The following is a 13,741-nucleotide window of genomic DNA, read 5'->3' on the forward strand; positions in this document are numbered from 1 at the left end:
TCACAGGACAAAGCCCTGTGGTAGGGCAGGCCTCAGGCCTGCTTGTAGCAGACGGCAGTGGAGGTGTATTGGTGGTAGTAGAGGTAGCCAACAGACAGCAAGGGTGGTAGTAGTAGTAGCAGCACATTAAAAGAGACTGGACAGTCACAGGACAAAGCCCTGTGGTGGGGCAGGCCTCAGGCCTGCTTGTAGCAGACGGCAGTGGAGGTGTATTGGTGGTAGTAGAGGTAGCCAACGAACAGCAAGAGTGGTAGTAGTAGTAGCAGCACATTAAAAGAGACTGGATAGTCACAGGACAAAGCCCTGTGGTGGGGCAGGCCTCAAGCCTGCTTGTAGCAGACGGCAGTGGAGGTGTATTGGTGGTAGTAGAGGTAGCCAACAGACAGCAAGGGTGGTAGTAGTAGTAGCAGCACATTAAAAGAGACTGGACAGTCACAGGACAAAGCCCTGTGGTGGGGCAGGACTCAGGCCTGCTTGTAGCAGACGGCAGTGGAGGTGTATTGGTGGTAGTAGAGGTAGGCAATGGACAGCAAGGGTGGTAGTAGTAGTAGCAGCACATTAAAAGACACTGGATAGTCACAGGACAAAGCCCTGTGCTGGGGCAGGCCTGCTTGTAGCAGACGGCACTGGGGGTGGATTGGTGATAGAAGTAGTAGCAGCGCCAACAGTGGCACATTAAAAAAAGAGTGGACAGGACAGAATCCCGTAGTAGCACGCGGCAGTAGCAGGCGGCAGCGGCAGCAGCAGCAGCTTCAATGTCAGATCTAATCAGTGGCATCAGGCACAGGGGTTTTAAAATCCTAACCGATCCACGCTTGATTCATTTTCAGAAACGTGAGATTTTCCAAGCTGTTGGTGGACAATCTTGCTCGCTTAGGGGTGATGAAGCCCCCTGCCGTGCTGAATACCCTCTCTGACGCTACACTGGAGGGTGGACAAGACAGTACACCCTTGGCAAACTGGGCCAGTTCTTACCAATGATACAATCTGCTGACCCAGAAGTCCATGGGGTCTGGGATCAGGATTTCTGACGGGGAAAGGGCACAGTCCAGGTATGAGTGAACCTGGTTGTTTAGGTGCTGGACCTGGTGATGGTGAACATCCCTTTGGTGACTACGATGTGTGTCAGGTCGGGGTATTGGATGTAAAAATGTTGTCATCATATTTTCCAAACTGAATTGGCTGCTGCTGCCGCTGCGTAGGTAGCTCCATAGGTAGCTCTGCCAGAGGCGTTGGAACGATGAGACAGTGGGGAGCGGAGAGTGGCCCCCAGGTCAGACATGCTTGCAGCAGGTGTTTGCCGTTTGAAAGCCGGGACAAGCTGGCTGCATAGCTTCTCTCGATAATAAGCCTATTTTGCCTCCCTCTCGGAAGGCGCAAAAAACTCCCCCATTCTGGCTTTATACCGAGGGTCTAAAAGTGTGGCTATCCAGTACTCATCTCTTTGCTTCATGCTAACAATACGACAGTCAGCGCGCAAGTAACGAAGCATACAGCTCGCCATCCTGGCCAGCGTTTCAGAGGGCCTGGTTGGTTCCATCTCCGTCCCATACTGCCATGGTTGTCCATCATCAAGGTCGTCGTCAGACTCGTCATCACCATCACTGTCATGTTGTGCGGCTGCCTCGTCCCCTATCCCTTCCTGTGATTCCATCTCCAAATCCAGCTCCTCTTCAGGTCCTGTTTCCTCATCCTCATCCTCCTCCTCCTCCTCCTCAACATCCATAGCCAGATGTGATCCTTCCTCCATCCTTTGCTGAATCATCGCTGTGAGCGTTTGCTCCATAATGAATATCAGCGGCATAACATCGTTCATTCCGCTAGCGTCACGGCTCACAAATCGTGTGGCCTCTTCAAAAGGCCTCAAAACGCGACATGCGTCTCTAACCAGCTGCCAGTGCCTGAGCTTGAAATTACACTGGCTCCAAACACTGCCCGTCTGCTGCATCAGGAAATCATTCACGGCTTTCCGCTGTTCGTACAGACGGTCCAACATGTGCAGGGTGGAATTCCAGCGTGTTGAAACATCGCAAATCAGGCTGTGTTCTGGGAGATTGTTTTGACGCTGCAAGTCCAAGAGGGCGTCCTTAAATGCATATGAATATCTAAAGCGAACGCAAACCCTCCTGGACATGGCCAGCACACCCTTCAAACCAACATATGACTTTAAGAAGCGTGTTATGACCAGATTGATCACATGTGCCATGCAAAGAGCGTGTGTCAGGTGACCTAGACGCAGTGCAGCCACAACGTTCTTCCAGTTATCAGAGACAACATTGCCCAGTGTGAGTTTCAGAGGAGACAGCCAGCGTGCGATTTCCTCCTTGATGCACAGCAGCAGCTCCTGCCCTGTGTGGCTTTTCTCGCCCAGGCTCAGCAGGTGTAAGACAGCCTTGTGGCGCTTCACCTTGCACCTATGAAAAGAGGAGGGAGGAGGAGTGGAAGATACGCTGTGTCCTGTCGGGGACGGGAAGACCTCCATTGAGGAGGGCAAGGAGGAGGAGGAGGAGTAGGAGGAGGAGGATGGTAGGCGCCTGGTGTCCGGAGTTGAACCAGAAACATACAAGCGTGGAGGTGGTAATGTCTGGCATTGCTGCGGTGGTGCATCGGACTGCAAAATATTGACCCAGTGGGCCGTGAAAGACATGTACTGTCCCTGCCCATAGTTGCTGCTCCAGGTGTCGACGGAGGCATGTACCCTGCTGCACACGGATAATTGCAAGGACTGGCCCACCTTTTCCTCCACGTGCTTGTGCAAGGCAGGGATAGCTGTTTTGGAGTAATGGCGGCTAGGTATTCGCCACCTAGGCTGAGCGCACGCCATCAATTGCTTGAAGCCGGCGGTGTCGACCAGGTGGTACGGCAGCGACTGCACCACCAAAAACTTAGCCAGGTGTGAATTTAGCCGCACGACAAGTGGATGACTGGGTATATATTGTTGCTTATTGGACAACGATTCTGTAATGGATAACTGACGGAACGTAGGAGGAGCAATAGATGACAGTGATGATGATGATGACAACGACATGGTGGATAAGGCCTGGCTACTACTTAGATGACAGGGACTCGGAGCAGCAGCAGCGGCAGAGGGGTCTTCATTAGATGTACATGATGGTGGGGCATGTCGATTGTCCCACATGGCCTTGTGATGCCGCTCCATGTGTTTACATAGAGCGGTAGTTCCTACATTGCTGCCCTACCCACGCCTTACTTTCTGCTTGCAGATACGGCACTGTGCCATGTTTTCGTCCTCCGGGAAGGTACAGAAAAATTGCCACATGGCAGAGTACCGTAAAGAGGTAGTACCACGTCCACCACCACCACCACCACCACCACCCGAGATTGCCCCTTGTCTGGCAGGCTTTTTTCGGGAGCCTACACCAGCATCAGTGTCGCCGTCACCGGCTCCTGAGCTGACCCTACCGCTGCAACATTTTGCAGATTGACTTCTGCCCCTACCTCGGCTTGGCTGTTTATCACTGCCAGTGCCGCCACTACTACCCTCCTCCTCTGACGCCGTCATCACCTCGTCACCTGGTTCCCACATCCTGTCTAAAACAACATCATCATCATAGCCCTCCACATCATCCCCGCCACTTCTGTCACTGTGTTGTGAATGTGATGTGACATCATGGCGGGCTCCATGCCCCCCCTCATTACTGCATCTGCAACCACGGCTACCACCACCAACACCCCCACTACCGCAGCTATGCGTCTCGGACACCGCTTCCACCTCCACCACTGCTGCAACACACTCCATTGGCTGACTCGCGGAAAACACATCATCATCACTATGTTGTTCAGTATCTTCCTTCGCACCCGAGGAGATGTCTCTTAGGACTCTCAGGAAAGATGGCTTCCCGCTAGGAAGGGGGAGTGAAGACATAGATGGAATGGAAACGCTAGAAATACCCATATTACTACTGTCACTGTGCCAAGGAACTGTAGAGGATCTGGAATCCAAAGAAACCTGGCTTGAAGCCAGATCGTCAGAGTCTTCCTGCTGAGATAACCGCGAACCAGCCAACCAGTGCACAATGGCCGTATTGTCTAAAGTAACCCGCCCACCGGAGGAGATGGACAAGTCTGGCTTGCTGATACTGCTACTACTACCAGCAGGCACATGGCTGCTGCTACTAGTGGAACTGGGCACATGTCTTGTGCCACAAATGCTGGTAGTGGGTCTGGCACCAACAGATCCAACATTTGCACTGGAAGAGGACACGGCATGGGTGTTTTTTCCTATACCCCGTCCTTTCACAACCTTTTTCACTGCTGGAGTGCAGCAAGTTGAATCAAAACCCGGGGGATGAGCCCTTTCTAAAAGTATATTCACACACTGGCTTGGCAAATGCCAATGAATGAGAATTTCTATCAGCCACGCCGCGGTGCACTCAGGGAATGCTGGGCGTTGTAGTAGTACTACAAAGGCTGCCTGAATTGCAAGTTGGATTGTTATTTGTTATGTTAATTGCCGGGGATGAGCCCCTACTAAAAGTGTATTCACGCACTGGCTTGGCAAATGGCAATGAATGAGAATTTCTATCAGCCACGCCGCGGTGCACTCAGGGAATGCTGGGTGTTGTAGTAGTACTACAAAGGCTGCCTGAATTGCAAGTTGGATTATTATTTGTTATGTTGACGGCCGGGGATGAGCCCCTACTAAAAGCGTATTCACACACTGGCTTGGCAAATGGCAATGAATGAGAATTTCTATCAGCCACGCCGCGGTGCACTCAGGGAATGCTGGGCATTGTAGTAGTACTACAAAGGCTGCCTGTATTGCAATTTGGATTGTTATTTGTTATGTTGACGGCCGGGGATGAGCCCCTTCTAAAAGCGTATTCACACACTGGCTTGGCAAATGGCAATGAATGAGAATTTCTATCAGCCATGCCGCGGTGCACTCAGGGAATGCTGGGCGTTGTAGTAGTACTACAAAGGCTGCCTGTATTGCAAGTTGGATTGTTATTTGTTATGTTGACGGCCGGGGATGAGCCCCTTCTAAAAGCGTATTCACACACTGGCTTGCAAATGGCAATGAATGAGAATTTCTATCAGCCACGCCGCGATGCACTCAGGGAATGCTGGTCGTTGTAGTAGTACTACAAAGGCTGCCTGTATTGCAAGTTGGATTGTTATTTGTTATGTTGACGGCCGGGGATGAGCCCCTTCTAAAAGCGTATTCACACACTGGCTTGGCAAATGGCAATGAATGAGAATTTCTATCAGCCATGCCGCGGTGCACTCAGGGAATGCTGGGCGTTGTAGTAGTACTACAAAGGCTGCCTGTATTGCAAGTTGGATTGTTATTTGTTATGTTGACGGCCGGGGATGAGCCCCTTCTAAAAGCGTATTCACACACTGGCTTGCAAATGGCAATGAATGAGAATTTCTATCAGCCACGCCGCGATGCACTCAGGGAATGCTGGTCGTTGTAGTAGTACTACAAAGGCTGCCTGTATTGCAAGTTGGATTGTTATTTGTTATGTTGACGGCCGGGGATGAGCCCCTTCTAAAAGCGTATTCACACACTGGCTTGACAAATGGCAATGAATGAGAATTTCTATCAGCCACGCCGCGGTGCACTCAGGGAATGCTGGGCGTTGTAGTAGTACTACAAAGGCTGCCTGTATTGCAAGTTGGATTGTTATTTGTTATGTTGACGGCCGGGGATGAGCCCCTTCTAAAAGCGTATTTACACACTGGCTTGGCAAATGGCAATGAATGAGAATTTCTATCAGCCACGCCGCGGTGCACTCAGGGAATGCTGGGCGTTGTAGTAGTACTACAAAGGCTGCCTGTATTGCAAGTTGGATTGTTATTTGTTATGTTGACGGCCGGGGATGAGCCCCTTCTAAAAGCGTATTCACACACTGGCTTGGCAAATGGCAATGAGTGAGAATTTCTATCAGCTACTGTGCACTGACTTAGAGAATGCTGGGCGTTGTAGTACTACAAAGCCTGCCTGTATTGCAAGTTGGATGCAACGGGGATGAACCCCTTATAAAAGCGTATTCACACACTGGCTGAGTAGTGAGTAGTGGATGAGCCCCTTCGATTGCTGGATTCCTGCCTTTTAGATTCCTAAAGCTTTCCCTTACTGCACAGAGATGCTATCCCTACAGCTCCTGTCTCTAAAATGGCCGTTGAGCTCCGTGCACAGACTTTTATTGCAGGCTTGAGCCCGCCCCTATGCTGCCTCCCGATTGGCTGGGAGAGCCGTTTGCAAGGCATTATGGGGTAGCCTGATGTCAGGTGATATTGTGAAATCCTCCATTTTACATCTAACATGTGGCAGGCGCCAAAATGTAGCCGGGTTTGGTCAAAACGGGTTCGGCCGAACCCGGTGAAGTTCGGATTCGCTGCGAATCGAACTTTTCCCGATGTTCGGACCGAAACCGGGTTCTGTTGTCCCGGTTCGCTCATCTCTAGTCCTGAGGAAAGGTCCTGGGAGCCAGAAGAGAACCTCAGTGCCCCTGCGCTTATTAAGAAATTCCTCTCTCGCTCTGGCCCCAAGAAGAGGGGGCGTAAGAGGGGGGATACTGTAGCGTCCATGGCCGCGGGCCGTCGGGTTTACTCACCTACCGACGCCCGCAGCCATGGATCCGTTAGTGCTGGTTCCCATCTCCTTCCTAGGAGATGCCAGCGCTCACTTCCGCTACGGTCTGCTGTGTCCCGTAGGGTGCGCGCGCACGCTCGTGCCTGTCCTTAAAGGGCCAGCGCGCGCACAAAGGAGATCGTCATCATCATCAACTGCCATGATTTCCTGGTCTATAAGAAGGCTCCAGGCCTTCTGATCCTTGCCTGAGCGTTGTTAGATTTCCCAGTCTGTTTTGCAAATGATCCCTTAGTGATTCCCGTTCCAGTTGTTTCCCGTGCCTTGTTACCTGTTCCTGTTTCCCGTGCTGTGCCTCTAGTATCAAGTCGTGCCATGTCCTGTGTCATCTGCCACGTCCGGAGGAATCTGCCCCATCCTGTGTCATCTGCCACGTCCAGAGGAATCCGCCACGTCCTGTGTCATCTGCCACGTCCCGAGGAATCCACCACATCCCGTGTCATCTGCCACATCCGGAGGAATCTGCCACATCTGGCGCAACCTGCGGCACCTGTGTCATCCGCCACGTTTGGCGTTATCTGCTGCAACCATGTCCATCAGTGCCAGAGCTGCGGCCACTGTCTGGACTATCCAGGTACCCTTGTGCGGAACATTGTATTACTGGGGTTTCCTGTTGTTTGGCCAGCTGCCTCCCCGCTACGGCGGTACGGCCTAGTGGGTCCACTAACCCGCTTTGTGACAATTCCCAACTTTCAGTACCTATGGTCTCCAGGGAAAATTCATTGACCAAAAATCTCTGGATATGGTCTCTGAGCCAGTTTTTGATACAAATACAAACTTACCTTCCTTTGCAAAGTCAAAAAGTATAACTGTATACATAACAAGAACATCAAATCTGTTAATGTTGAAAATAGAAATGTATGTATTTTTCTATTTTTTACACTGCATAGAGCAAACCTTAAAAGGACACTCCAGCCAAAACTTAACTTCCCCATGTGTAACATTATGGTATTCCATGTGTCAATCTATCAGACTGGGGTGGTTGCTTAGCAGCAGTGTGAATCAGGTTCTATGTGTCACCCATCACAGGCTTCACTAGTTCTTGTACCACACTAGTTTTGCACAGAGGGGATGACAGAAACTTCTATCACTACCACTGATATTTAGACAGGTTCTTGTCACTCAGGTATAATGTAGAAGAATATAGTGCAGCCATCCTCTTTGTATACTTATTGTTTCTCAGCTGATTTAGGAGAATATAGAGAGAATGATAATCACAGTGCCTCCCAGTTTGCATAAATGGTATGGTCTTAAGCTGGTCATATGATGCTGTGCTGAAGCATCATGGGATTGATAGCAAAGCAGAGAGGAAGAGAAAGCTCAGGAAATCTAAGACTCAAGAAGGAGACTTTTTCTAAGCACAGACAAGGCAGCAGTTCAATAAGTAAGTACAGAATACATAAAAGAAGCATAGCGTGTAGTATACAGTCAGGTGGGGAATGCAGACATGGAAAGTTGTGTTACCACTGAAGGTCTTCTTTAACTGAAAAATAAAAGATAATGATGTTAGAAATATGGAAGATTATGTACATAATGTTGATCAAAAGAGAAACTTCACATGAACGTGCATTTTTTTTGTGTCTGTAAATAAAATACATAGAACATATTTTATAGATTCTATGTCATGTGGAAAATCTTACACTGAAAGACCAACAACAGTATTTGTAGGCTTTTTTAATGCTTAATGTAATATGGGCTTATTATATGGGCTTATTATACTGCATCTAACTTTTTAATTATAATAAAACAATTATTTTTAAATATCTTATCTTTCATTTTTTGGATGTTCTTTTATGGGTCATACTCCAGTTTTGGTATTCTGGACATCAAATTTGGAGAAGTGTGAACTTCAAAAGACAGATTTGGCTTTTTAATTTTTATTTTAACGGGTGGTGAGCCTCCTGTGGATATTTGTGTCAGAATATCTGTTTGATATTGGAATATAATTATTGAACTATTTATGACATATTTCTCCTTCTACTGCAGGATTGACATTAAAGAGGCGAGTAGTGTGAAGCTATAATTTGTCAATCATGTCCTTGAGATAAAAATAAACCAGAGACGACCTAATCCTTTTTGTAAATACAAAGATATTTTACATCACCTAATAATTTATTTATGGTTCAAATTATTTCATTATACTGAAAATACCAACTTGTATTCAGTGTGTAGTAATAATACAACAATTATTACTTTTTACAGTGGTAGAATGTAATAGGATTTTAATGTCTTAAATTAGGATTTAACTGCTTCAGTAACCCTGTCAGAGGAATTGTGCAAAGTGAATCAAACATTAGTGACATTTAGAGATATAATTTAACCATCTGTACCAGAAGACTATTAAAATTTATGGAAGTATAAAAATAAACTGTTTTCTATATGTCATTTTTTTTTCTTGCTTGCTTGGTCCCCATTATGTTAATAGATTATTTTCATAATTTAACATTGAGGTTAAATAGAAAATTAATTTGACAGTATCAGTTTATAGGGACATATATCTAGTAAATTGAGACAATATTCTCTAAAGTAGTTTAAAAATATATTTATTACATCAATTAATATTTTAAAGTTGTATAAAATGCTCTGAAGAGATAATTTTAAAGGAAATTATTTACCAAACCTGCTTCCGAAGTTATATATATATATATATATATATATATATATATATAAGTATGCAAAATATATTACATGGCATTCTCTGTGTGTTTTTTGTCTCGTGTAATTGTATGAGTATGAGTAGAGGAAAAGGTTTATAAAACTGATCTATATACTCTCAAAAAGTAAAAATTTTTTTTAATGAAAACAAATTATAAAGTTGCACAAAACACACTGAATTAAACTATATATATATATATATATATATATATATATATATATATATATATATATATATATGCTCCAAAATACGAGACAGAACTCCAGAATTTGTGAAAAATGGGATCACTTTAATGCGACGTTTCAGCCCTACTCAATGGGGCCTTTCTCAAGCAGTACATTTCAGTGAACAGTGCACGTTTAAATACATAGTTTGTCAAGGTACATAATTAAGCAATAAAAAATACAATAAACACAGTATTGTACAATTCTCTGATTCCAGCACAGATTTACAATAAAATAATTCCAGTACATTTCCATGTGATTTTGGCAATCGTTGTGTGTAATCGTTATTATGAGGGCATATCACCCATAACGTGTAAAAAGATCTAAGTATGATCTAATTGAATGAGTGGCAATTCATAAAGTGCAGGTGCATAACATACAAAAATATTAAAAAATGTTTTAATCATTAGTATTGGGCTCACCCTCTAGCGGATCCCCTCACTTCCTCCATGCTGTTTTGTTGTCTCGGTAACTTCCGAGAGCAAATGCGCCTGCGCAGAGCCTGATATTTCGCACGTGACTATTCCTATCATTTCATCCTGAGTCATGACACGCACTAGTACATGGGATGCATCTCGCGCATGCTCAGATTAACGAATTATGTTCGTAATGGATTAACCTCATGTGTCCCATTCCGGAACAACACATTGTGAGTCAAATATACTTTATTTATTGTTTAGAAAAGCAAAAAATGTATATATAGCTTCTACCCTCTGGGTTAATTAAAGGCTCAACAAGCGGTGACAGTCCCCTTTTGAAACGGAGACATTTCACCCTTGATAGGGCATGACACAGTGCCTGACCCGTTATACACAGATCGTGCTTGTGTCGTCCCTAAAGAGCCATGATAACCACTCATGAATGGGGATTGGAAGCAGGACTAAGTCCCATGTAAGACTCAAACTCTGTGTGAATTTTTACGTTTTTTCTCACTTTCAATTATATTTCAAGTGTGTTTTGTAAAGGATAATCATTACGATATTATTTGGAAAATATAGTAAACTAGCGGTCAATTTACGCGATTCTTCAGGCCATATGCATGATATTCTGATGAGGGGATCCGTACTAGGTGAGTCTTCACAATTGATCTGCAATAGACAGAGAACAAGAAGAAATCATTAAATTGAATTGAATAATGAATACATTCTGTCTAATATATAGTTCAGCCCAATATAAAGAGTAAAAAGCAGGGCAAATAGGCAAGGTACCTCTCATCCTATACCACTCAATTTAAAATCAGCATTTAATCCGTAAGGACGTAGTGTATTTAACCTATAGATCCACTCTAGCTCACGTTTTTTCAGAAAAGATACTCTATCCCCACCTCGTCTAGGTCTGGGAATATGGTCTATGATTCTGAAACGCAAGTCCTTTTCAGTATGATTAGCTTCAAAAAATGTTTGGATACCGGTAAATCCATCCTCTTATTACGTATAGTAAACCTATGGTTATTTATACGTGTTTTGCAATCCAGAGTGGTCTCTCCTATATACAGAAGATTGCAAGGGCATTGTATCATATAAATAACCCATTCCGATGTACAGGTAAGAAAGTGTTTAATTCTAAACTCCGTTTTAGTTATGGGGTGAATGAAAATTTCCCCTTTGACCATGTACTTACAATTTACGCAATTGAGGCAGGGAAAGCACCCTAATTTCTGCCTCCCAAAAAACGTCTGCGTTAACTTTTTATTTGTACCAACATCTGCTTTCACTAACCTATCCTTTATATTCTTTGATCGCTTAAATAAATAGAGGTTATTTGACTCACAATGTGTTGTTCCGGAATGGGACATATGAGGTTAATCCATTACGAACGTAATTCGTTAATCTGAGCATGCGCGAGATGCGTTCCATGTACTAGTGCGTGTCATGACTCAGGATGAAATGATAGGAATAGTCACGTGCGAAATATCAGGCTCTGCGCAGGCGCATTTGCTCTCGGAAGTTACCGAGACAACAAAACAGCATGGAGGAAGTGAAGGGATCCGCCAGAGGGTGAGCCCAATACTAATGATTAAAACGTTTTTAAATATTTTTGTATGTTATGCACCTGCACTTTATGAATTGTCACTCATTCAATTAGATCATACTTAGATCTTTTTACACGTTATGGGTAGAGATGAGCGAACCGGGAGAACCGAACCCGGTTTCGGTCAGAACTTCCGGAAAAGTTTGGTTCGCAGCGAATCCGAACTTCACCGGGTTTGGCCGAATCCGTTTTGACCGAACCCGGTCAAAAATATTATACAAATCGGCAGCCACTTATCTCTATCAATCACTGATAGAGAAAACAGGCTACTGATTCAAAATAAAATAAAAAGCATTTCATACGTACCTGGTCGTTGTCTTGCGGACGAGTCCCTCTTCTTCCTCCAGTCCGACCTTCTTTTCTGACGCGGCAGCCTGTGATTGGCTGCAGAGGCCTCTGCAGCCTGTGATTGGCTGCAGCGCTCACATGGGCTGCATCGTCATCAAGGAATGTCGGGCCGGATGTCGCGAGGGACGCGTCACCAAGGCAACGGCCAGGAGACCGGACTGGAGGAAGCAGGGAGTTCCCGGTAAGTATGAACGTCTTTTTTTTTTTACAGGTACTCTATATTGTGATCGGTAGTCACTGTCCAGGGTGCTGAAACAGTTACTGCCGATCAGTTAACTCTTTCAGCACCCTGAAGAGTGACTATTTACTGACGTCGCCTAGCAACGCTGCCGTAATGACGGGTGCACACATGTAGCCACCCGTCATTACGGGGCCTCATGCACACGACCGTAAAAACACCCGTTATTAAGGGTCGTAATTACGAACCGAAATAGCGGGCCCATAGACTTCTGTTAGCCAAAGGGTATCTTCCCGTTTTTTCACAGGAAGGTGCCCGTGCCGTTAAAAAGATAGAACATGTTCTATTTTTTTATTTTACGGGCCGTGCTCGTAATTACGACTCGTAATTACGAGCACGGCCGGCCACGGGCAGCCAGCCGCTTTTACGAGCCGTGCTGTCATTATAAGGGTATGTTCACACGACAGCGTCCGTTACGGCTGAAATTACGGGGATGTTTCCGCCTGAAAACATCCGTGTAATTTCAGCCGTTACGGCATGTGCAGGCGCTTGAACGCCGCGTCCATTACGGACGTAATTGGCGCTGCTATTCATTGGAGTCAATGCATAACGGCTACAATTACGGCCAAAGAAGTGACAGGTTACTTCTTTGACGCGGGCGTCTATTTACGCGCCGTCATTTGACAGCGGCGCGTAAATTACGCCTCGTGTGAACAGACAAACGTCTGTCCATTGCTTTCAATGGGCAGATCTTTGTCAGCGCTATCGAGGCGCTATTTTCGGACGTAATTCGGGGCAAAAACGCCCGAATTACGTTCGTAATTAGTGCGTGTGAACATACCCTGTGTTCACACGCGCTAATTACGGACGTAATTCTGACTTGCCAATCATGTGAAGGTGTTCTTGAGGACAGGAGTGGAGGAGAGGTAACAGACTGAGAGATACGTAATGGTAAGAGCAGAGTTCACAGCAGCACTGAATCTGCACGCTCATCTCCTGAAATACTCTGTGCTGCCTTAAACTCTATGGACAGGTCAGGATCCTGTTTCATTTAAATGCTGCACTATAGCGCAGCCTTATATAGTGGATCGAGCGGGTTCCCCAGCAGCATTTAAAATAAACAGTGTGTGTGTTTGGGTATGTGTCTTTGTCTGTTTTTGTTTTTATATGTGTGTTTGTGTATATATGGGTGTGTTTGTGTATATGTATTTGTGTATATGTTTGTGTATATGTGTGTGTATATATGGGTGTATGTGTAAATGTTTGTGTGTAGATGTTTGTGTGTGTGTGTTTTTGTATATGTGTGTGTTTGTGTATATGTGTGTATATGGGTGTGTGTTTATGTGTGTGTTTGTGTATATATGGGTGTGTTTGTGTATATGTGCTTGTGTATATGTGTGTGTATATATATGGGTGTATTTGTATATATGTTTGTGTGTAGATGTTTGTGTGTTTGTGTGTGTTTTTGTATATGTGTGTGTTTGTGTATATGGGTGTGTGTTTATGTGTGTGTGTGTGTGTGTGTGTGTGTGTGTGTGTGTTTGTTTGTGTATATATGGGTGTGTTTGTTTATAAGAGTGTATATGTGTGTTTGTGTATATGTGTGTGTTTGTGTATGGTTGTTTGTGTTGTGTGTGCGTGTATATATGTGTGTAGGAGAGTAGAAGTATTGTTATTGTTCACAT

The sequence above is a fragment of the Rhinoderma darwinii genome, chromosome 7 (genome assembly GCF_050947455.1).
Source record: "Rhinoderma darwinii isolate aRhiDar2 chromosome 7, aRhiDar2.hap1, whole genome shotgun sequence".
Taxonomy (NCBI): Eukaryota; Metazoa; Chordata; class Amphibia; order Anura; family Rhinodermatidae; genus Rhinoderma; species Rhinoderma darwinii.